Source organism: Lissotriton vulgaris, chromosome 5 (assembly GCF_964263255.1).
Source record: "Lissotriton vulgaris chromosome 5, aLisVul1.2, whole genome shotgun sequence".
NCBI lineage: Eukaryota > Metazoa > Chordata > Amphibia > Caudata > Salamandridae > Lissotriton > Lissotriton vulgaris.
In genome coordinates, this window is record NC_141693.1 from 1464305069 (window position 1) to 1464330124 (window position 25056).

Consider the following 25056-nt stretch of genomic DNA (forward strand, 5'->3'; position numbering starts at 1 on the left):
TCAGCTGCTTGTGCTGAATTATGTCCAATACGTGCCATTTCAACAATAGTGCATAAGGTGGTGACAGCATAGGCAGAAGTGATTTCTCCATTTGGAAGCTTAAAACAAGAACCGTCCACCCATAGGATCCCATCCGGGTCCTTGAGCGGAGTGTCCTTTAAATCAATCCTCCCCTTCGTTTCTTCTTCTGTTCGAAGAAAACAATCATGCTTTTCCTGATCGTCTTTCTCATCTGGGAGTGGCAACAGTGTAGCTGGATTTAACGTGTTACATCTTTTAATATGTATATGATCGCTAGAAGTGTCAGCTCGTAACCAGACAAACGAGCGCTCGTGAGATGCTGTGTCTTGGTTCTATTTAACAAAGTATCCACTGCATGTGGAACCATAACAATAAGTGTGTTATCCAACACTAATCAGGCAGACTGTCTAATAGAAATTGCGGCAGCTGCTGTAGCTCCAAGACAACTGGGCAAAGCTTTAGCTACTGGGTCTAATGTAGCAGAGAAATAGGCACATGGCCTCTGCTTATCTCCGAATTGCTGTGTCAAAACTGACAACGCGCAACCTTCTCTCTCATGAACGTACAATGTGAAGGTTTTACTATAATCTGGGGTACCCAACACAGGAGCGGAACAAAGGGCAGTACGTAAATCAACAAAACTTTTCTGGCATTCATCCGTCCAAGGGAGCGGATGGGGTGTATTTTTCAACGTTAGTGCCACCAATGGCTTAGCCAGAAGTGAAAAATTGGGAATCCATTGTCTACAGTAGGAAGTAATACCCAAAAAGGCACGCACTTCTCTCTGTGTGGTGGGTACAGACATCTGTGAAATAGCATGAATATGTTCTGGGGTCAATCGCCTACCCTCCTTCGACAAGAGATGACCTAAATAGGTCACTTCTTGTCGGACATATTGCAACTTGGAGGGCGATACTTTGTGATTCAAAACAGCCCAATGATGCAACAACGCAACAGTCGCGTTCTTACACACATCTTCCGTATCGGCAGCCACAAGCAAATCATCCACATACTGAACAAGCGTAGCACCTGGAGGCAAAGAAAAAGTATCAAGTTGACATTTAAGAGCTTTGCTATAAATAGAGGGACTTTCACAATAGCCTTGAGGAGCTCTCTTAAATCTGAAGCTTCGGCCACCCAAAGAGAAACCAAAGATATCCCTACTTTCCTCAGCAATGGGAATGCTAAAGAAAGCATTCTTAAGATCGGTCACCGAGAACCAAGCCGCTGAAGCAGGAATCATCGTCAATAAGGCTGTAATGTCCGGAACAGGGAACTGTGGTACCACTATTTTGTTGACTTCCCTTAAATCAATAACACATCTATAGACAGGAGGCTGTGAAGGATCCGTCCTCTTAAGGATCGGAAGAACAGGGCTGTTACAAACATTGCCTCTAGTCTCTTCGACCACCCCTTTCTGAATAAAGTCATCAACAATAGCCAATAAATGTGTAAATGTAAATGTATTTGGGCTTATATAGCGCACAGCTACCCGCAGTGGGTTTCCCAGCGCTTGCTTAGGGAACCCGTCCTGGTATTCCCCTGTGAGATAACCCCGGCAGGGTATCCACAAGGTGAAAGCCAGGCATCCCGCCGCGAGGGGCCGTTGTGGAGATTAAGCAAGCTATTGCCCAGAGTCGCAGAGTGTGAACCCGTGATTCGAGAAGGCACCGGAGCGAGAATTATCGAGTCCGTGGAATTTTTAGCCCAAGACCCGCCGAGGCAGGGAATTGAACCCTGGTCCAGGGCCGATCTCAGCTTCCGGGTCTGCCGCCTCTAACCCCTGAGCCACACTTCTCCACAATAATAATAATAATGCCCTCTCTCCATCACTGGAAATACGATATTGGGGAAATGCGTGGCATTCTGACATTATCTTTAACTGTGACAACATACGGTGGAATCGCAAGACGACCCACGTCATTCGGGCCCGTGGCCCAAAGACTTTCTGGGATAGAAAGTAATTCAGGTGGAAACTTGTCCAGAGATAAATACATAGGGGACATCAATCTCTTTCCCAACGTGAGATGCACACCATAAGGGGAACAATACAATGTTGCATGCAGTCTTTTTAACAAATCCAAACCCAGTAAATTCTCACCACAACCAGTTGTCAAAATAAGCGGAGCTTCCAAGTCATAAGGACCAATCGAAACAGGCAAGGGGCAAGAAACCGGATTACGGACTGGAGTGCCGGAAAATCCCACTGAAGTATTTATTAGGCCAGACAAAGGTGCCCCAGGGAGTTTAGAATGAATGATAGAACTTCTCATCGCACCAGTATCCAAAAGAAACTGTTCTGAAGCACCCATTGCATTGACAGTGACATACGGCCCATTTTGATCTACTGGAATCGACACAACTCCCTCACTTCGCCCATGGCTGTCCTATTCAGTCTGAAAATTGTCAGCCCTCTCTTCAACGTAGTAATCATCATTGTAATACTGCGCAGACGGAACTGTCTGCTGGTCAAAGTAATTCGATGTAGATGGGACAAGGGAACGCTGCTCCTGAGAGGACGCACCTCGTCCTCTGCCTCTAGATCCTGTCTGAAAATTACCACGACCTCGGGAAGCAGACATCCCATTATTACGCTGTAGTAAGACCGGACAACTATTCTTGAAATGTCCCTCTTCCCTACAATAGGAGCATTGATTAGGACCTAATGAAGGTCGCGGTGTAAAATACTCAGGCTTTTGTAACAATCTCTGAAACTGTGGAGGCTGCTGAAACAGAGTTCTGCTGATGCTGATTCGAGCGAGGCGGATACGCTTGCTGTAAAAGAACTTTAGTTTTTAAATCTTTATTTTTCTTCTCTTGCTTCTCTTTCTCTTCCTTATCCCTGTTCTCATAGTACTGTGCAGTAGCCAATATTTTAGCAAGAGAAAAGACAGCCCATGCACTTTCAGAACTCTTTAATTTATTCGATAATTCGGGAAGCAAATTATATACAAACTTGTCCACAAACAACCGTTGACCACCTTCGACACTCAAATCCTGCCCACTGTGGTCTATAAAAGTTTCTTCGAAGCGAGTGAAGAAATCCGAGACACTTTCATCTTTCTTTTGCTTGCATGCGGCCAACTTATCCCAATTTACCCGCACTGCAGGCATCATTGTCTTCATCAATTCAATTAATCTACCTGGAAGAGCCGTAATCAAATCATCGGGCTTTGCACCACCCACCTGATTCGCATCTGCAGCTCTAATAGCAGCCCAATCACCACCCAATTCAGCCAAATGATTTTCCCTACAAATAAGTGCCCATATACCTTGCGGAACAACATTTCCAAATAACATATCAATGTCAGCCAAATTCATAATACAAGCGTCAACTGTTTGAGACAATTCTTTGTAATATCCAGCAGGATTTTTACAGGGGTCAGGAAGAGTTTGCTTGAGCGCCAATACTTCAGACCTCTTCCAGGGTTCGTGAACCCATATACGCTGGAAATGAGCAGGGACTTGAGGTGGACCAACCACCGCTTCTCTCCATACGGGGGGAACTTCACGCATTGGATAATTCTTACTACCTTGTTTATTAGCGGGACCAGCCTCAGAAAAGGACAGGGACAAAAACATTGTTCGAAACGTAATGAGTCTATTCACTGCCTCTTCGACTCGATGTCCTACAATAAAACCTTTATCAAAATCAGCTTGTAATTTCAGTAGCTCCGAAGGAACTGTATCTGACTCCATATCTTCCCAACCTCTAATAAGAGTTTGACACATAACATTGAAAACATATCTTTGCGTGGGCTCACCCCACTGATAGAAGCAACTCATTATATCTTCGCTACTATATTCTGGTCCATGCTCAATCCATTTACGAGCGAGAGAACCCAAAACTACTTTTTCGTCCGTAAGGGGAAGTTGACACAGAGATTGTCGTTTAGAAAAAGTTGGGGACAGATTTAAAGACCTAACAAAAGGAGAAAAGAAACTTGAAACAGCATCCGCTATGCTCCTCTGTGAAGTAGGAGAATCCCTCGAAAGGATAGGAGGTATTAAAGATGCAGAAGGCAACGGAGATTGAAATGTAGCAGACTGAAGAGCAGGAGGGGGAGAAGGTGGGGGCTGAAGTACAAGCTGCGAGGGTGGAGCAGAAGCAGACAAGGAAGCGTTAAGGGGCTGAGCCGGTTGCTGAACAAACGGTAATTGAGCAACCACTTGTTGAGGGACGGGAGGGGGTAACGGGGGTGCATTCGCATTCTGAACATAGGGCGGAGGTGAATTTAATAAACAAGACATTAGGGAATCTTCTTCTAATTCCTTACTTGTATCTGAAGAGGAAGTAGGCAGCATCGGATAACATCTATCTATCGCCATACAATGTTGTCTCTCTGATACCTCCTTTGCATCGTCTACTTCGTTGTCCTTAAACTGTTGGGCAGCCTGCAGGACTGACATGTCTTGTGCTTTCTTATCCTTTTTCGCTTGTTTAATTTCTTTCTGTTTGGCTTCTTTACGCCAAAGGCGAAAGGAGTCAAACATAGCCGGCCAGGCTTTTCTTTTAAACAGAATCGTTTCTAAGGATCTCCCTCTGACCCGTGCCCACACCACGTATTCAACAAAGCAGACGCAGCCATCGCACCCCAACTATGGAAGGTCATCAACATCTCTTTCGAAACAGCGACATTCCCGGAAAGCTGGAAGCACGCCAAAATTAACGCCCTCCTCAAGAAGCCCAAAGCGGACCCCAAGGACCTCAAGAACTTCCGGCCCATCTCCTGCTCCCGTTCCCGGCTAAGGTCATCAAGAAAATCATCAACATGCAACTGGCCCGCCACCTGGAAGACAACAACATCTTGGACCCATCCCAGTCCGGATTCAGACAAAACCACTGCACTGAGACAGCCCTCATCGCCGCCACAGACGACATCAGGTGCCAACTAGACAACGACGAAACATCAGCCCTCATCCTCCTGGACCTGTCAGCCGCCTTCGACACGGTCTGCCATCGCACTCTAAAGACACGCCTCCTAGAAGACGGAATCCTAGAGAAGGCTCATGACTGGACCACGTCCTCGGGCAGAACCCAGAGCGTCCGCCTCCCACCTTTCCGATCCGAAGCCATAGACATCATCTGCGGCATCCCCCAGGGCTCATCCCTCAGCCCAACGCTGTTCAACGTCTACATGACCCCCCTCACACTAGTGGCCAGCCATTACGACCTCAACATCATCTCCTACTCTGACAACACCCAGCTCATCCTCTCCCTCACCAAGGACCCACACACCGCCAAAACCAACCTCCACGAGGAAATGAAGGCCGTAGCCGATTGGATGAGGAGCAGCCGTCTGAAGCTGAACTCAACAAGACGGAGGTCCTCATCCTCGGACCCACCCCCTCAGCCTGGGACGACTCCTGGTGGCCGACCACACTGGGTACAGCACCAACATCCACCGACCATGCACGCAATCTAGGATTCATCCTCGACTCCTACCTCTCCATGTCTAAGCAGGTCAATGCCGTCTTCTCCTCCTGCTACAACACCCTCTGCATGCTCCGCAGGATCTACAAGTGGATCCCGACCGAAACAAGAAGAACAGTGACACAGGCCCTCTTCAGCAGCAGACTGGACTACGGTAATGCACTCTATGCAGGAATCCCAGCCAAACACCTACGACGACTACAAAGCATCCAAAACGCCTCCGCCTGACTGATCGTCAAGGTCCCCCGCTGCAGCCACATCACCCCCCACCTGAGAGACCTACACTGGCTCCGCGTCGACAAGAGGATCACCTTCAAGCTCCTCACCCACGCACACAAAACACTCCACAACGCCGGACCAGCCTACCTGAACAGCAGACTGAGCTTCCACAATCCCACCCGCCAGCTCCACTCCTCCAGCCTCGCCCTCGCCCTCGCCGCTGTCCCCCGCATCCAACGAACGACCTCCGGCGGCAGATCCTTCTCCTACCTCGCCACCAAGACCTGGAACACCTCCCTACCCACATACGGCAGACCTAGGACTTACTCGTCTTCAGAAGACTCCTCAAGACCTGGCTCTTCGAGCAGTAGCAGCAACCCCCTCCCTACAGCGCCTTGGGACCATCACGGGTAAGTAGCGGGCTTTACAAGAACTCTGATTGAACATTGATTGATTGCACCCCACAAACTGTAATAAAGTGAAAACACAGCACGAGAAAAATCCCAAAACAATTTAGAAACAATCAGTATCTTGGAATAAATACAATGATATCAGAATAATAAGAATCCAATTAGTAGAAAGAGAAATACTTTATTTCCAAGTTTTAGGCATATATAGCGTCTAAAAGCACAAAGCACCACTCATAGTCATCTGATCGTGCTAGACTGGGGGACAGTCATGAGTTCAGGCCAACCTCTATGGAGCATGGGCCAAATACAGAGACCAGGTTAGTCCCACTGAAATAGATACTTTCTCAAAGTCAGTCGCAAAGAGTTCTGGTCCGGTGGAGGAGGCCACATGGAAGAGGAAGAGTATTGTGGATGGTCGTCGCTGTAGTGCACAAGGCAGGCCTGGCATCGTGGATGGTCATTGCTGTAGCATGAAGAGAAGGCCTGGAGTTGAGGACAGTCATCGCTCTAGAGCGAGGATCTAGTCGAGCGTCGCAGACAGTCATTGCTGGAACTTTGCGTTGGTGGTCCCTGCAGACTGTGGTTGCTGCTGTACTCACGTTGCCAATTGTTGTTGGTCGCAGTAGCATGAAGAGTTGGGTTCACAGAAGCTTCGCCTTGGCAATCATTCCCGGCGGCAGAGTCTCAGTGTGAATCATGCTGTTTACAGTCACAGAGTCCAAACCTTCAGTTGTCACCTTATTTTACAAGAGGAGCTCCACTGATGCTAGCCATGAGTCCAGGACCTGGGGAGGCACCTCTTAGGGATCAGGAGCTCACTCTAGCAGAGGCTAGCAGGGGTCGGGCAGGTTCAGTTGTAGGTCCAGGCGGATCCAGTGCAGCAGGTCACTCAACTGTGAGGGTTTCAAGGCACTGAGGGGGATGGGGGGGGTCCGCAGATCTGTTGGCCGAAGAGCCAGGTCTTGAGGGCTTTCCTGAAGGTATTCAGGGAGGGGGCACGTCTAATGTCTTCCCGGAGACAACCTAGTGAATTACAAAAAACAATGTTGAATCAGTAAAAAAAATGTGATTTTCCACCATGATTCTTTACTCAAAAAAATCAGTGCAGTGTTTTCAGGGGCGTAGCTTGGTCAGGTCAGAAAGATTGAGGGAGGGTGAACTTCAAATTCCCAACAATCAAGCAGGGCATGAGGGAGGCTTAAGGGTCAATGTGTATTGTTAGACACATCATTTTTCGACCTAACCAACAGTTTTTTTAAGACCTTCAAAACAGATGAGAGAACGAGTATGTGTGTGTGTATTTTTTTGTCTATGTAAGAATCCCAGGTGATATCTTACAGATACCTCACCATACCGGACTAAAAGCGCCTGTACCCAACTAGTATTTACAACAGAATACATATTTTATGGGCGTTTAACCCCTGAAGCTATGCCCCAGAGTGTGTATAGGCATTTATGGCTGCCCTATGCATGTAATGAAAAGTTGGACATCAGTTGATGCCGGTTGGCGTTAGTTATGCGGATTAATTAGAGCGACAACCATGCCTGCCAATCCTCCTCAGGTAAGAACGATATGAATGTGTATGGTGAAGGTGCATCAGAATTCTTTATTGCACTTCAGGTAATAAACACTTTATTAGGTAAAGCATTGAGTCAGATATGAACAGAGAATGTGTAGAATGCAATCATGAAGAAAAACAAGCTTTTTGTGGCATCAGCAAAACAGAGCTAGTAGCAGGAGAATGCAATCAGAAGTTAGGAAGGATCTGTCTCTGCTCCTGTTTCTTCTTTCTTTCTCTTTCCTTTTTCTCTCTTCTCTTTTCTTTTTTCCGTCCTTTTCTTTTCTTCCCTCTTTTCTAGTTCTTACCCTTTTTCTGCCCAAAACTCAAAAATGAAAAATGCTATTTTGTCTTTAGGTACAATTTTTATATTATTACTTTTCCTTTTCTTGGAATAAGTGTTTGCTTAATATAGAGTTTTATTTGTCATTTATTCCGTCAAATCATCTATACAGTTTGCAAAAACACAGCTAATTTTTCTACAGGCCTTGCTATATATTGTACCTATGTTTATAATTCTTTCAATAAAACGTCTTAAACTAAAAAAAAAAGTTAGGAAGGATGAAAGGAGTACTGTTGTACTTACGAAAGCAAAGTGCCTGAGAAGTACGGAGCCACAGAGGTTTGCAGTACTTCTGAAAGGTGTGGGCGGACTGGGTAACGGATGCACCAGCATTTGGACATTATGGCGTAGTCATGTGTTTGGATTAACCCTAGTGGTGTCCTTCTTCACTCATAGCAATCCGAGACTAGAAAGTTTGGTGACAAGTGTTTAGCGGGTACTTTAGTAGCAACTTCTTTTCTCAATCAGGAGGAGGAGGTGCAGCAGTCAGTTGAGGATGCTGATGGTAGAGAAGAACTTGAAGTCGCAGGGGGGAGGGGGAAAGGGGCAGGCCGGTATCCACCAGGAAGATTTTGGCCACATAGGCCAAGCTGCAAGCAAACGTGGCCAGAAAAGTGTCTGGCTTCATGAGGCTTGTAAAGGAAGTCTGTCCAGCCAGGAATGTCACAAGTCCCACCCGTGGCGCAAGCAGGGCAGGAGTGGGAGCGTCTTCTAGTGAAGCCCCTGTTCCCACTAAAGACCACCACCCGATTATTCCTCCAAGTGGGTCACCCTCTTTCCTACCAGAATGAGAGCAGAGCCTACGGGTCACTACTAATCTTGGGTCACCGGTACCAAGCTGACCGTACGAGCAGAATGGAGGACATGGAGGACATATTTATAAGACCCTTGCGAGGCACCAAGACCCCAAGTCCTTTTCCTAAATTACTGTTTTTTCCCCCATTTTTTTCTGAAGTGCATATTAGGGTTTTGCTGGGAATATGTTGGGCTTGTGATGCTGCTAGTGAGTGCGGTGTTGTATTTATGGGGGAGTTGGATGGGTGCTGGGATTATTGTAGGGTGTGGTTTGTGTTTAGGGTTTGAAATGGATGGTGCAGCGAGGGTATGTGATGCTAGAGCTATGGTGGGCATAGGATTTCCTGCTGTGCTCAAAAATGTAAAATGCTATTTTGTCTTTAGGTACAATTTTTATATTATTACTTTTCCTTTTCATTTTGAGGGCATGTGATAAGGGACGGGTGGGTATCTAAGGGACGGGTGGGTGATACCAAATACACAATAGCTGGAAAATCCTTTTTTTTCCTAAAGACATTCTTTCAAAAGTTGAAGTTAACACATTCACTCCCACGTTTGTAATTTTTCAAAATGAGCCGAAAGAGTTTATAATAGGTGACATAGAATTTCATTATATAGTCATAATTGCAACCACATTATACTCACGTGCTTTTCCAAGTGGTAACTGCAATAATCAGGGCCACAAAGGTGCTTTTGTCTTGTTGATTAGGTCAAATGTTCTTACACAGAAACCCATAAAAAATGACCAGCTCTTGAAAGCTGAGCTGCATATGGGAATGGCAATGCGCCTGCTCTGGGTAGGAGTCAAGGCATGATGAGGTATCATGGTGTCTGGTGTAAATTCTCAAAGCTCAAATGTGATTTCAAGGACAGCTTCTCAGACTTGCTTTCGTTGTACTTATTTGTTAGCAGCCCAATGGGTAAAAATACTTTTTCAGTTTCATGTTCCAGAGCAACAAAGTCATTTTCTATTTCCCCCATAGATAATTAGTTGTAGCGTATTCTTTTGAAAATAATCTTTGTAATTCTAACAGCTCTTCCATTTCATTTTAGTTTTATATATCCAATAAGTCCAATGTTTGGCACCACATCAAGTGGCACAATAATACATTATCTTATTTACCCATAATAACAGAAAGTGTACTTGCACATCAGGGTTGGCATTCTTGTAATTTGGCTCATTTGCCACTGCCAATCATAAGCCTCCTGCAACTGTCAAATCTTGTATTGGCATAAATAAAATTCATAGTGCCGGAAAATGTCGCTGCTGATTATATATGGTCTGGGAATGTTGACTGGAGGTTAAGAGGGAAATTCGCGAAAAACTGTCAGGAAATCATGTGCATCTTTATGATGCTGGGTGTAAGGGCAGCCAGTCGCTATTGCGGCGGTCCAACTGCCACATTTGAATTAGACCAGCGGGCTGGAGGTCAGAAACTCATCAGAATCACAGGGGGCATGATGTGGCCATGGAATAGGGCCGAGCACATTCCCCCACCCAGCAGCCCTCCTGCATGTCAATGTATCGTGTGCCATGCACCATGTCCTACACGGCACATGGATGTAAGTGGGGGCACTATATGTGCCCCCTGGGACTCTTTGCATTGGCCTAGGACGGTCAGGGCCCTGATTGGGCCCCCCAATTCCTTTCCAACAACCTGTTCATGGTGAAAAGGCTGTCAGAAAGGGATATTGCAATCCCAACGGCACTGCTTGCCTCGGCACTGCTGCCATTCTGGTACGCTCCTTAAACCACCGCACCATCGGGATATATGATCCTGTTGGAGGCAGCGGTCTTGCGACTGACAGATGTGAGTCTGACTGCCAATATCATTATACGGCAGTCGGATCGAAGGGCTGTTGGCAATCGGACCTCCACCGACGGCCTGTCGGTGACATGAGCGTTACTATTGTAATCAGGCCCCAAGTGATTCGTTCGCCCACGTTGATGGAACTGAAAAAAGCACGTCTCTACCCTATGTATTGTATAGCTGACCTTTAAAATGTTTAAACCTTCATATCATACTTACTCGCTGAGTTACACAAACAACACATAATTGTAGAAATATTATATTATATATCCCAGCCTTTGCTGAACTTTAAACATTTGAAAAAATGGACCCTGAAACATATTTGGCTACATTATGTACACAACACTTCTAAGGTATTTGGTGGCATTGTGCTTACATTTTATATTGCTTTATTATTTGTCACTTTTTCTCAGTGCACAACTGTTTAGCTATCAATTAACCAAAGTTGTATAAGCAAGAAAGCTATCCAAAAAATAAAAAATATAAGTAACAACATTTTCATAAACAATGTAGATTTACTTGATGGGCTCCAAACGGCACACACTGTGTACTCTTTCCTTGCATATCAGCACATGTTCTCTTCAACACAGCTGTTATGCTAGTAGGCTTACCGCCATCTTTTTGAAACAAGATCTTTGCCAAAAGGACCTGTTGAAACGGAACATACCAGGCGTAACCTAATCTGTGATGTCTCCTGTGACAAAAGAAAACACCTATTTGGATGGGCGAGGTTTACTGTGCATACATTAAGACATACTCTCTTCTTACATGTCTTATACTTCGAACTTTTTGGAATGTTTAAGGCCTTCTTTGTTTATAATTGAACTCTTGTAATAGCCGGCAATGTAGCCAGGCAGTTCCTGGTTAATATTATTTAACTCACCAACTTACCTTCAGCTATTGCATCCGATTGCATTAATCGCTTGACTCAAGCCAAATTATCCAGGGAAATCTGCATAAATCGATTTCTTGTCACCAATGATCATCTTAAGAAAATGATAGTTCAGGCATGCACTTGTCATATTCTATATTAACTAAATAAATGAAACTCAATATAGACATTTTGTGCCTTGGCAAAAATAAGAATTTAGCTTCAACAGCAAGATTCGGGCCGATCCCTTCGAACAGCAGCACGAGCCACCATGCTTACCTCCTAAGAGACTCCATTGGTGTTGAGTCACAAGATGTCTGCTCAAATTCCCATGAGGCACTTTGCCTTAGAGTGGTGTGACTGGCCTCTCTGGGAAGGAGAAGAAATTCCAAACTTGGAATACGATTTTTCTAGTGATGTTGACATTACTAGTGACTGTACCAGGTGCTTTGGTGGTAGAAGTGATGCATTGCCTTCCATTGAAACAAAAATGGTTTGCCTTGAGGTGCTACTTCGTTGCTTCATCATTACCACTGTCAGTTTCATTATACAAACTTCAACTTCCCTCATGGTATGACCACAGGGACCCTTTCCTCCTAGTCATTGTCACCAGTCTTAAGTTCTTGTTTTGTTTTTACTGGTGCTCTTTTCTTGGACATCCCTGTATCAGACCCATGACTGCCTGGACCACATCACTGAAAAGATGTAGAGAGACTCTTCTCCCAAGCACAATGCTGCAATCCCAACCTGTGCCTCATTCGTGGCAGCCTTTTGTAGGTGGTGGCAGCCTTCTTCCGTGTAATATACAGAATCAGAATGACAAAAAGTCTGCTGTCATGGAGTAAGGAGTGGAGTTCAATTCCTTTCTTTCTACTTGCAGTCAAAGAGAAGCAGGAAAGAATCAGAGATGTTTTAAGGCATGGACAAAGTGGGTCCAAGCCCAGGACCCCAGCTAGCTTTCTGTGGGCTCCTTGATAGTGCCAGCTCTGTTCTGCAGTGTCTTGCCCTGATGACCTTAAATAATTCTAAATCAGATTGTTTTAAATTTGGTGTCTTCTTAATTTATTTTTAATGTGAGTGGGTTGTGACAGTCTATTACAGACATTTTGCAGAGAAATGCCGTGTTTATCTTTCATTCAAAAACCATAAAAAAGGGTTTTTTAGAACAAAACAGGACTTCAAATATAAGAAATGGGAGGGTATAACAGAGATTTGCAGTAAAATTAGTGAGCTGCTGCTATATTACAATATTGAAAACACAGGCCACTATCTTTGATTATTAACAACTTTAGAATTTGGACAAGTGTGCCTGTGCACTGTCAGTGACCTGTCCAAAGAGGGCATGAAAGAGTTAAAATTGGATCATAAATTTAACTCTGTTCTGAACAGGGGCCCCCAAAATACTTTTGCCCTAGGAACCCAAAATCCTTAAAGTGTCCTGGAAAGACTGTAGTCACATGTTGGGATTGAAATTTGCAATACACGAAATGGGTTGTTTAAATGACATATTATTGATAGCATTTTAAAATGTTTTTGATGACAAAAATCTCCCAGGTTTGGACACTTATCATGAGGTGAACACCGGTCCCGGAAGATACAAAGTTCTAGATTACAAGTCTGGCAGTCACCGGACTCCCAGCCTCCTGACTACCCTAGTACCAGGGGCGGATTGGCAATGTGGGCATTCGGGCATCGGCCGAAGGGCCAGTGTCTCAGTGCCCTCTATGGGCCGTTTTTTTCTCCCCTTTCCCAGTCCACATAGAGTGGACTAGGAAAGGGGAGAAAAAAACGGCCCACAGAGGGCACGGAGACAGAGAAATGAAAGCAGCCTCGCTGTGCGGCCGTACAGCAATTATCAGCTGTGGCCTCTCCTTCACCCCCTGCCTTGCCAAGCAATCACGCTGAGGCTGGGCTGGGGAGGGGTGATTGTTTGCAAGAATCGGCCTCCCTGGGGGCCAGGTGTTGCTCAGGCCTTTGAGCTATTTTCACCTCGGGCCACCTGGAGGCCCAGAAACAGTGTTAGTCTAAGACCTCGCCCACAGCCCTTCACATTCAGGGCATAGTGGGCGAGGAAGAATGGGTCTCGCTGCGGGGGCCAGGTGATGTTTGGAACTGGCACCATCTTCACCTCAGCCTCCCCCTGGCTACCGTGGATGACCCATCAGCTGTGTTTTGTGCTCCCCTGCCAGGACATTGCCCTGAGGCCTGTAGGGCTGGGGAGGGCTGGTTAATTTACTAATTGCAGGGGCCTTACCTCTGGGGTTCATGTGCTCCTGAGCTGAAGGTCTGGGGAGGGCTAAATAGGTTAGTAATAGCAGGGGCATTGCTGCTTTTCAGGTGCTCCTGCCTCTAGGGCTCGAATATTTTGTGACAGAAAGGGGCCTTGCTGTTTTTTTAGTTGCTCAGCATGTAAGCCATTGTCACCTTGGCCCTGTGTCCTGCACAAGAACAGTGTTGTAATTTGACAATGGCCGAGTTAGCGCTTAGCTGTGCTATACGTTTTCCCGCTTAACTTGACTATACTTGGAAACGCCATCTTGTTTGTTACGGCGGCCATCTTAGATCATGAGCGGCCTCGTGGCTAGCGTGCCCTTTAGTCCTTTGTCCGTGCCACTGACCACTCGAGTTTGCCCAGCAACAGGCTATTTTTAGTAACGGTCAAGCCTGTACATGCGCAGTCCCAACTGACCAGTCACCCCTCAGGAATGTGCCGCCAAACTGACCAGCGGGGTTGTAACCCCTCCAATGAGCTGGCTGTGTTCCAAAAAATGACCATATATGTACATAACGCTTTGTAACTCTGTACCGCCTATCTTTTTATTACCTGTAAATTGTATAAAAGAACGGGTCACACCGATGTTCGGTGTGATACTTCTTGCATTACCGAAGGGTGCTGTAGGAATGTACCACCACCCCATGGGGTCCTAATAAACTTGTTCTTTGAATTTTTCAGTTTCCGTGCCAACAGTTCTTTGAATGTAAGTGGGTTATCTTCGGAGCATGTAGGCCTTGGGAACCCGATACTACAAATTGGCGACCACAAAGGGACTCATCGGCGACTTGGATGCCCGAAGGAGAGGTCGTGACGAAGGTTTGAAACTCGCCATGGACGCGTACGCTGCCACCGAGTGACCCGAGTCTTGGCACCCGCGGTGTTTCTTCCTTTCCTTCTGATCTGACCTTCCAGGTGGCGCCGGTCTCCGACTGAGTTCTCGATCGTCTGCGTTGCTGGATAAAGTGCCGTTTGGCTGATTCGATTAAAAGACCTTGGCAGTTGGAATCTGGACCTTTGAGACTTTGGGTAAGATTTGTGATCGGTAAGGTAGTCTGCGGACGCTTACTGAAGTTCTATGATTTGTGATCGGTAAGGTAGTCCTCGGACGCTTGCCGAAGTTCTATGACCTATGATTTTGATTTGAGTTAGCTAACATTTGTGAATTTGTGAACTTTGAATCTATATGTGTAGTGCACTTCACATAGGCAGGCATGTAGAGATGTTTCTCTAATTTTGTTTTTTTCCTCTGATCGGCACGTTGTGTGAAGTACTGTAAGTGCCATTTTATACGGTATCGCGCTTTCGTGATACTTTTTGAACATGCCTGTTTTAAGCACACTCCGAGGGATGTGCTGTCTTGGACATGGTACCACAATTAGGTTAGCGGAAGCACAGCCGGCTCCCCTAGAAGGAACACCAAACCGTGAAATGTACATTAAATTCGGCCTTCCCCCTATAATGTACAGTAAATTATGGAATACGTATACTAAATCAGATCCTGAATTGCAATGGCCACTACATGGGTCGTTCGATTTGCGTAAGGTTCAGTTTGTGGAGCAATGTCTGTTTCAACGAAGGTCTAGACAAAATATGTTTGATTGTGTACGAATGTGGGAGAAAGCGGTGCGTGAGCGAATGAAACGTGAAGTTGCCTTGGCGGACAAAGAGCAGCGCAAGGCTGCTCGTGATAAGGCTTTACAGCTTGAGGAAAAGGAGGTTCAGGAGAAGAAAGAGAGGGAGGAACGGGAACGTAAATTGCAAATGACTGGTCAATTCCCTATTCGCCGACCGCTTTATCCTGTCCTTAATAATGAAATTGATGATTTTTCATTGCTAGATCGATCACCGCCTCCGTACGTCTCGCCTACGGCTCCAACTGCAGAATCGGATGACGAAGGACAGGATAAGCCAGGAAAAAGGGGTACATCTGGTGTCAGGTTTTCTGCGGAGAAATCCGCGAACTTGCGTAGTTGGGCTCGTAAAGTGAATACGAATTTTGTTACTCAGACTGAAGTTGTTACTGAAAGGGGTAATTGGACAGAACAAGAATTACTGTATTTTCTGGCTACTTTGGCGGATGAAGTTGTTACTGCATACCGTCAATTTTCGGATACGTTAGAACCTAAGGTTGTGTCAGTTCACCGTGAGAATTTGGAAAAAGGTGTATTTGATCTTTCAGATGTCGATGCCTTTTACAAGCAACTGATCCAGCTGCGGGATGAGACTTCCAGATTGCGGGACGAGCGGAAAAAGAATAAGGAGTCCGGGCCGGAGTCTACTGGGCTATCTAAGGAGTGTTCTCTCCGGGGTTCAGATAAGAGTTCTACAATGCATGTTATGCCTATGCGCGAAGCCGCACCTTTGTATGTTCCGCCAAAAGGGGAAGGTACAGATGATGATAAAATGTCAAAGGATGCGAAGGGGTACTTTATATATAACTGGGTGTATACGCCTTGGAATAGAGCAGATGTTATGGCGTTGAAAAATTCTTTACCTGACCTTCGTAAAAATCCGGCAGCATTCTATGAAGGGGTGGAAGGGGCTATTTCGTCCTGTGTGATGACTCTTGTCGACATAGATCTGTTTTTTGGGTTAATTCTTCCACCTGATATGTGGAGACTAATTCGTAAAAATAATGATGAAACAATACTTGGGGGAACATGGAAAGAAATAAATGCAGCTGATCTAGATAGGGAACCGGCATGTAAGCCCTGCCAGTTGATTTTAGACCTCCCGGCGGCTATTTTGATTAAATTAAAAACGCTCGTCCCTTCTAAAAAGATCGATTGGACCATGTTAGCTTCATGCAAACAAAAGCCAGATGAAACGGTCTCAGACTTCTTTACACGCTTCGAAGAGGCGTTTCATGATTACAGTGGTCAATCTTTAACAGACGATACGGGTCGGCATTTGTTTGTAGATAAGTATGTGGCTAATCTCCTACCGGAGATTGCAAAACGATTGAAATCGAGTGAAAGTTCCTGGGCCACGGCGACCCCTGCATCTTTGTTGACTATGGCTCAGTATTATGAGCGGCAGGAGTTGGAGGCTAAAGAAAGTGTTGATAAAAAAGCGAAAGAATTGAAAACGAAGGTGATGTTGGCACATGTTCGTGGAACACAGAGTAGAGGGAATGATAGAGGTAGACGAGGTGGAGGCAATACGTCGTATGGTCGTACGGATATAGCGGAGGATCAATGTGCTTATTGTAAAGAGTTTGGGCATTGGGCTGAAGATTGTCCGGTACTTCGTGAACAACGTAGCCAGCGTGGTCGAGGAGGTGGTAGGTCGAGGGGCAGTTATACGGGGGTGAGAGGTGGTGGAGGTGATCGTGGAAGGGCTGAAGAAAGGGGCCGTGGCCAGGATGAACGAAATGCTTTTGATAGACGAAATCAATATCAGATATCGGAGTGTGAGAATGTGGAACATCAGGATTATTTGCATGCATAGGACTGCGTAGGATGGGGTACGGAATCAATTGAAGTGCTGGTAGATCAGAAAGGTCCATATGTAACAGCGGGCATTTTGGGTTCTACTGATCAATTTCTAGTCGACACAGGAGCTACTCGTAGCGCTTTGTCAAAAAACCTGGTTCCGAGGGCTCCCCTGTCTGGCGAAATGATAACATGTGTAGGGTTGGATGGCACACCCTCCCCTAGCCCATTGTCAAAACCCCTTGCACTTTGTCTCGACAAATTTTTCAGTTTTGGTCAATTTTTGCTATCGCCCCATACACCAGATAATATCCTGGGCATTGATTTGCTTAAATATTTTCGAGCAACGATACGGTGCGCTCCTGAGGGAGTGTGGGTTATCCTGAATGACAATTATCCTGAATCAGATAGGTTTTGCACAATACAAGACATTCCAGCTTTGGCCTCTCTCCCGCACACGTTATGGGCGACCTCAGACACGGATGTGGGGAAGATGCGTATTCCACCTATTCAAATTACTGTAAAGGAGGGAGCTTGTCTGCCACGTGTGCCACAGTATAAGATTTCTAGGGAAGGTGAAATTGCCCTGATACATATTGTTCAAGATTTGATAACTGCAGGAGTGGTGGAGGAGGTTCCTTATAATGTTTGTAACAGTCCTATTCTTCCGATCCTTAAGAGAGATACTGACGACAAAGTCTATCGGTTTATTATTGATTTGAGAGAAATTAACAAAATTGTCATTCCCCAATACCCGGTGGTGTCCGACATTACGACCTTGCTTACACTGGTGCCACCAACGGCGACGACCTTTAGTGTTATTGACTTGAAAAATGCGTTCTTTTCTATCCCTGCTCATCCTGATAGTAGATATTTGTTTGGCTTCACGTTAAATAATAAATCGTATAGATTTTGTCGTGTTCCTCAAGGTTACACTGAGAGCCCTAGTATCTACAGCCAGGCTCTGAAAAGACAGCTTGATTCCTTTGAATTGCAGTCTGGGGTTGTCCTTATGCAGTACGTGGATGACCTCTTGCTCGCTGCAGACTCTTATGCACAATGTGAGGAAAGTACGATTGCTTTGCTTTCTTTTCTGGCACAGAATAATCACAAGGTTTCTAAGAAAAAGCTTCAATACTGTAGACCCAAGGTGACCTACCTCGGTCATCTTTTGTCTAAGGAGGGGCGTGCATTAACATCAGATCGAATTCAGGCGATTTTAGATACACCAGTCCCCCGCACACAGAGAGATGTACGCGCCTTCATAGGGTTAACGTCTTTTTGTAGGCAGTGGATCATGGGGTTTTCACACATTATAAAACCCTTGTTAGCGTTACTGTCCAAAGCTACACCAATGCCCCTTGAATGGACAGATGAATGTCAAAATGCCTTTGAACAATTGAGACAGGCCCTCTGCTCCGCTCCCGTATTAGGTACACCAGACTACACGAAGATTTTCACATTGTACGTGCACGAGAAAGATGGGTGCGCGTTATCAGTGTTAGTGCAAGCACACGGGGATAAGCAGAGGCCATGCGCGTATTTCTCAGCCATTCTTGATCCTGTAGCACGAGGGTTACCTGGGTGTTTTCGAGCAGTGGCAGCAACAGCAGTAGCTATACGGCAGAGTGAGGGAATAGTGTTATCGCACAAATTGTTGGTGCTAGTCCCCCACGCAGTAGATGCCCTGTTAAATCAAACAAAGACCCAATATCTCACGAGTGCACGGTTAACAGGATATGAGCTTACACTTTTGGCGCCACATATCACACTGAAAAGATGCGCTACCCTGAACCCTGCCACTTTATTGCCCTTTCCGGTCGAGGAGGGTCAGGAAGAAAAACATCATGATTGTGTTTTCCTGACCGAGGAACAGACAAAGGGTCGTGTCGACTTACAGGATATGCCACTTCCAGATGTGGATGGGGAACTGTGGGTTGATGGATCGTGTTTGAGACTGCCAGATGGTACGACTTCCGCAGCCTATGCGATCACGACACTTAAGACAGTGGTAGAAACAGCTAGAATACCACAGAAATCGGCCCAAGCAGCAGAGCTAATAGCCTTGACAAGAGCCTGCGAATTGAGTGCTGGCCTATGTGTGAACATATACACAGACAGCCGGTACGCCTTCGGAGTAGCACATGACTTCGGGTTACTCTGGAGAGAACGTGGGTTTTTGACTTCTCATGGAGTACACATTATGCACGGAGAACTAGTGCGTGATCTCCTAAACGCGTTGCTTTGTCCAAAGAAAGTAGCGATAATAAAATGTAGTGCCCATAAAAAGATCACTGATAAAGTGGGTCAGGGAAATGCCTTTGCGGACAGCATAGCGAGACAAACGGCTATGTCTCGAACTGACTCCCCCATGCACGTGACACAATCACAGGCTGAGCGATGGTATGATGCTAGAGCAGAGATACTAGATATTCAAAAATCAGCTACTGAATCAGAACTTGCGGCATGGGCAGCAGATGGGGTGCTAGATGATGAAGGTTGTTGGAGGAGCAAGGACATGGAGAGATGGAAATTGCCTGCAGCTTACTTGCAAGCGATGGTCCAGATGACACATGGGTTGGCGCACGTGGGGGCTCTTGCAATCACTCGACTGTTAACACGAGTTTGGGAGCATCCCGAGATTGGAAATACTGCCAAGAGAGTAGTGCAGGCCTGCTTGATATGTTTGCAGCACAATCCTGCAAAGGGGACCCATACTCCGAAAGGAGGGTTCGTTCCACCTTCTGCGCCATTCGAGGTACTTCAAATGGATTATATCCAGCTTGAGCGTTGCAACAACCTGAAGTATGTTTTAGTGGTGGTATGTGCTTTTAGCAAATGGGTAGAGGCTTTCCCCACGAAAGACAATACAGCTCTGACAACAGCTAAGGTGTTGCTTAAGGAGTTTTTCCCTCGATTTCGAGTTTGCAAATTTTTGTGGAGCGATAATGGGCCTCATTTTGTCGGGAAAATTGTGGAATATGTGCTGAAGGGTCTGGGGATTCAGCAGAAGTTTCATGCTGTGTTCCACCCTCAGTCGGCAGGTCTTGTTGAGCGGTACAATGCCACGTTAAAACTCAAACTGGCTAAGATTGTGGCGTCTACGACATTGAAGTGGCCGGATGCCTTGCCGCTAGCATTGCTCTCTCTCAGATCAGTGCCCCACTCGCGAACTGGCCTCACACCGTATGAGGTGGTGTTTGGAAGGCCTATGAATATTTGGGGAGTGCCCAAGCCGCGATTAATACATGATGTGCCTTGTATAATGATGAATGATTATTTGGCACGATTAACAAATGATTTGCTTTCTATTCATCAACAGGTTCGAGAAGCGCTCCCTGACAACTCTACTGGAGAGGCCCATAATCTTCATCCTGGCGACTACGTTATGATCAAGTCGTTTGAGAGGGCGAACAGCTTGGAACCGTGGTGGCGTGGCCCCGAGCAGGTCCTCCTGGCGACTCGAACAGCTGTACGAGTGACCAATAGAAAGCGGTGGGTGCATTCAACCCACTGCCGTCGTGTTTCTCCTGATCTGGTGAATCCTGCTGTGTTGACCGACTACAAGTAGATTCTGGAGAAAGAAAAGAGCCCAGCTGTGACGTCGGCTGAAGTTGAGGGAGTCTTCCCGGACCACACTGTTTCTGGACGAGAGCGCTATAATCTGCGGCCACGATAAGAAGATTTTTTTGGTTTTCGAGACTGGTTGGTTACCGCTCTGGGGTTTGTGAAATGGAAACCGGGAATCTCAAGGGGGGGGGGGATCAGTTCTGCCAAGAGTAGCGACACCCGTCTTGACCCCGGAGAAGAAAACAACGGCTACCTCGGAGCTCAGCACCGTATTTTTCTTTTTTAGGTATATACATATGTACATTTGAGACTTTGTGAACTTTTGAACTATTTGAGACATTAAGAACTTTTTGAACTATGGCGTCTTCCGCATCACGAGACAAAAGAATACTTGGTGCCATCCTTTTCGTCTTGACAATTGTGGTAATAGCTGTGATAGCCTGGGTAGTTGAACTCGTGGTGCCTGCACGTGAACATTTGCTGCCGACTACCCCGGCTCCATCTGAACATTTTCACTTCACCTTGCCCTATCATGAAGAACGGCACCAACAGACTTATTTGAACAATAGCTTTATTCAGATTCTGCATCATACACATAACATGACAAATACGTCTAATTGTTGGGTGTGTGGGATGTTGCCTGGGCACCAGAAGAAAGGGGGCACTCCACTCATTCCTCTCCCGTTTTCACATAATGGATCCTGCACTGCCTGGTACACTCTTTTATTCACTTTGAGATGGCCAACAAAAGGGGGGTGCTTTTCCGTTTGAATAAAATTTGCTATCATGACCGGGATGGGTATCCACGAGCTGAGGGTACTCGATTTGAATGGGAGGAGTACCGCCCCGATAATGCGTCTGCCCCACGTGTTTACAGCAACCAACGAAACATCAATGTATCCAGCTCACATGTTATTAATGTTATTGCCACTAAAGCTGATTTGTGCATACGTAATAAAGGTACAATTCCGGTGGGGAAAAGTGAATGCAACATCACACTTACATTTGACAGCCCGAATGGCATATCGTTTGTAGCGTCTCGCAATACTTATTTTATTTGTGGAACGAAGGGTTATCATCAGCTTCCGTTGGGATGGTTGGGCACTTGTTATGTATCTTTTGTATTACCCCCTGTATTCATCGCCCCGCCAATGTATCATAATGATTATGTTCTTTATCACGATTTCGTGTTGAATCGTGTTAAACGTACTGTTGTTCTGGACGACATCGGCCAGACTGATACTGCTTTACAACAATATGTGGACTTCAATTTGGGACTGTTCTCCTTTGTGGGGGCCGCTTTGAATAGTCGGAAAATACGACGATTGACCCGTGTTGTTGAGGCTGTAGCCAATGATACTGCTATTGCACTAGGAAATATTACGGAAGAACTCCAGATTTCTAGGATTGTTACGCTCCAGAACAGAATGGTTCTAGATGTGGTTCTAGCTGACCGTGGGGGGGCATGTAGAATTATCGGAAGCAGCTGCTGTGTATACGTACCTGATAATTCACCATCTGTTTATGATGCTATTTCGAAATTGCACAAGATAGCTGCCGAAATACACCCGGACAATGGAACTTGGACTCTGTCAGGGTGGTTCTGGTCAATGCTTACCACTTGGGGTTGGAAACTGCTAACGATTTTATGCATCATTGTGGGGATACTGTTCTCTGTATGTTTATGTATACAATGTGGCCCTGCTTTATGTTCTATGTGTTTATCAGCTTGCATACCATCCAGACGAGCTCTTGCTCACAACAACATGATGCTTCACAAAGAAGTAGCTCAAATAATGCTAATTGATATTGAAGATGAATACCCTGATTATGTTCACTATGAGGTAGCTTCAGCTAAACGCTAAAAGGGTTGTCTGTCGTAATTTGACAATGGCCGAGTTAGCGCTTAGCTGTGCTATACGTTTTCCCGCTTAACTTGACTATACTTGGAAACGCCATCTTGTTTGTTAAGGCGGCCATCTTAGATCATGAGCGGCCTCGTGGCTAGCGTGCCCTTTAGTCCTTTGTCCGTGCCACTGACCACTCGAGTTTGCCCAGCAACAGGCTATTTTTAGTAACGGTCAAGCCTGTACATGCGCAGTCCCAACTGACCAGTCACCCCTCAGGAATGTGCCGCCAAACTGACCAGCGGGGTTGTAACCCCTCCAATGAGCTGGCTGTGTTCCAAAAAATGACCATATATGTACATAACGCTTTGTAACTCTGTACCGCCTATCTTTTTATTACCTGTAAATTGTATAAAAGAACGGGTCGCACCGATGTTCGGTGTGATACTTCTTGCATTACCGAAGGGTGCTGTAGGAATGTACCACCACCCCATGGGGTCCTAATAAACTTGTTCTTTGAATTTTTCAGTTTCCGTGCCAACAGTTCTTTGAATGTAAGTGGGTTATCTTCGGAGCATGTAGGCCTTGGGAACCCGATACTACAACAGTATCCTCCCACTTTCATTCCTTGTCTGTGCAAATGGTGTTTCATGAAAGGGCACGCCCCTTGAATGTGGGCCACGCCTCTTAAATGTGGGCCACGCCTCTTAAATGTGGGCCACGACTCATGAATGTGGGCCACTTTTTTCGTCAATGCCCGGGCCAAATTGTGATCCCAATCCGACCCTGCCTAGTACAGTTAGGGCGGTTGGACCACCATTGACCCACCGCAACCACCAGAGAACAGCCCTTTCCTGGCGGTGGTGAGGCCGTGTGGAGATAGTATTATGCTTGGCGGGACCAGCGCGGTTCTTCCAAGCATATTACAAGTTTCCTCTCAGGCTCAGTTTTCAAGGAGGTTCCACTGCCATGAAAACTATGTCAGAGAGTAAACAAAGGATAACCTACAGGGCCCTCTGGTGCCTCACGCTATGTGGATGCACAACATGTGCCACCCTGTATGCATGCACACCGGTTCCTGTGCTGCATGGACTTTACAGGAACTGTTTTTGGTGTTCCTTTTGCAGTGCCCATTTTTTGAGGCACCGTCATGGGGATGTTAAAAAAGAAAAAGCCCGCCAGACACGAGAAACACTCGTAATCTGGCAGGCGGCCCAACCACAGGTTTGGCGGTGCAGCTGGGCAGTCCCGGCGCCCCACGGCTAAACCCATAATCAAGCCCTAAATGTTATCACAGCCACTCAGAGGCTGCACAGAGATATTTATATAAACACGTGTAACCTAAACATGCCCCCTGCAATATGGTACTGCCACCAGTAAATACAAATCTGAAACAATGTACATTAAATCTTTCTCAGGCTCTCCTTCAAAGAGGAGTGTAGACAAAATTGATGCTTGGTCCAACACACACAAGAAAGGCACAATAGCAACAGGATGCCAGGAATAACACATACCTACGTCTGGATGCCAATGGGGGGGTCCTCTGGTTGCTGACTTCCATAGCTCTTCAGCCCTTTTGGCTCTCACAGCAAACAATAGTTTCTGCACTGTCCATATGACAGAAATTCCATAGGTCCATGGCTCAAATAGACGCAAAGAAAATTCCCACATTTTGTTTAAATCCAAGGACGTGTTTCACTCTCCCATAGAACTACAGCCACAAGATTTTTTTAAAATAATACAAAATATGACAAAAATACGAATATACATAAACAATAAAAACCAATATAGACAAAGTGACTGCCCGGAGTAGCAGAGACCTCTGCTTGCATGTTGTTTGTGTTCTCTCTGGCCACTCCCTCTACCCCCATAGCTCTCGTCAAATCATGGAACCATGCAGCGAATAAATAACTAAATAAGTAATTGAGTATACATTTGAGGGCCCTCCCCTCTCACCTCTTATGGACAGCTCACCCCCACCAAATCCAACAACACTTCCACAGACTTGTGGATCTCCCAGCAAATATTTGCAAAATCCAATGCCAATTGCCCTTCCTCTGGACTCATGCCAGTGACAGCAAATAAATTCCAAATATCCTGTAATATTCTGGGGACACACCTGATAGACACCCCTTTACCCAAACTCGGGTCTATCCCCACCATTCCAGAGCCAACAGAAAAACACAAACATTAATTTGCAAAAAAAATAATAAAGAGTGAGCCTAGTGGAGGCCGCCACAAATAAAGGGTGGTGAGGCGGGACAGGGGCATTGAAGAGGGTGGGGGGATTGCGAGGGTCACGGGGGAGATTTGAAATAATAGATTTAACATTTTTAAAAAACGTATCTTCAGCCGCTGGCCACCTCCAGCGTCGCACCCCCTCTCCTCTTCTTCCTGAGTCCCAGCAACCCTGGGATAGATTCCCATCCAATAGCATGAGGATTGGCCTGAGCAGGCTCAAAAAGAC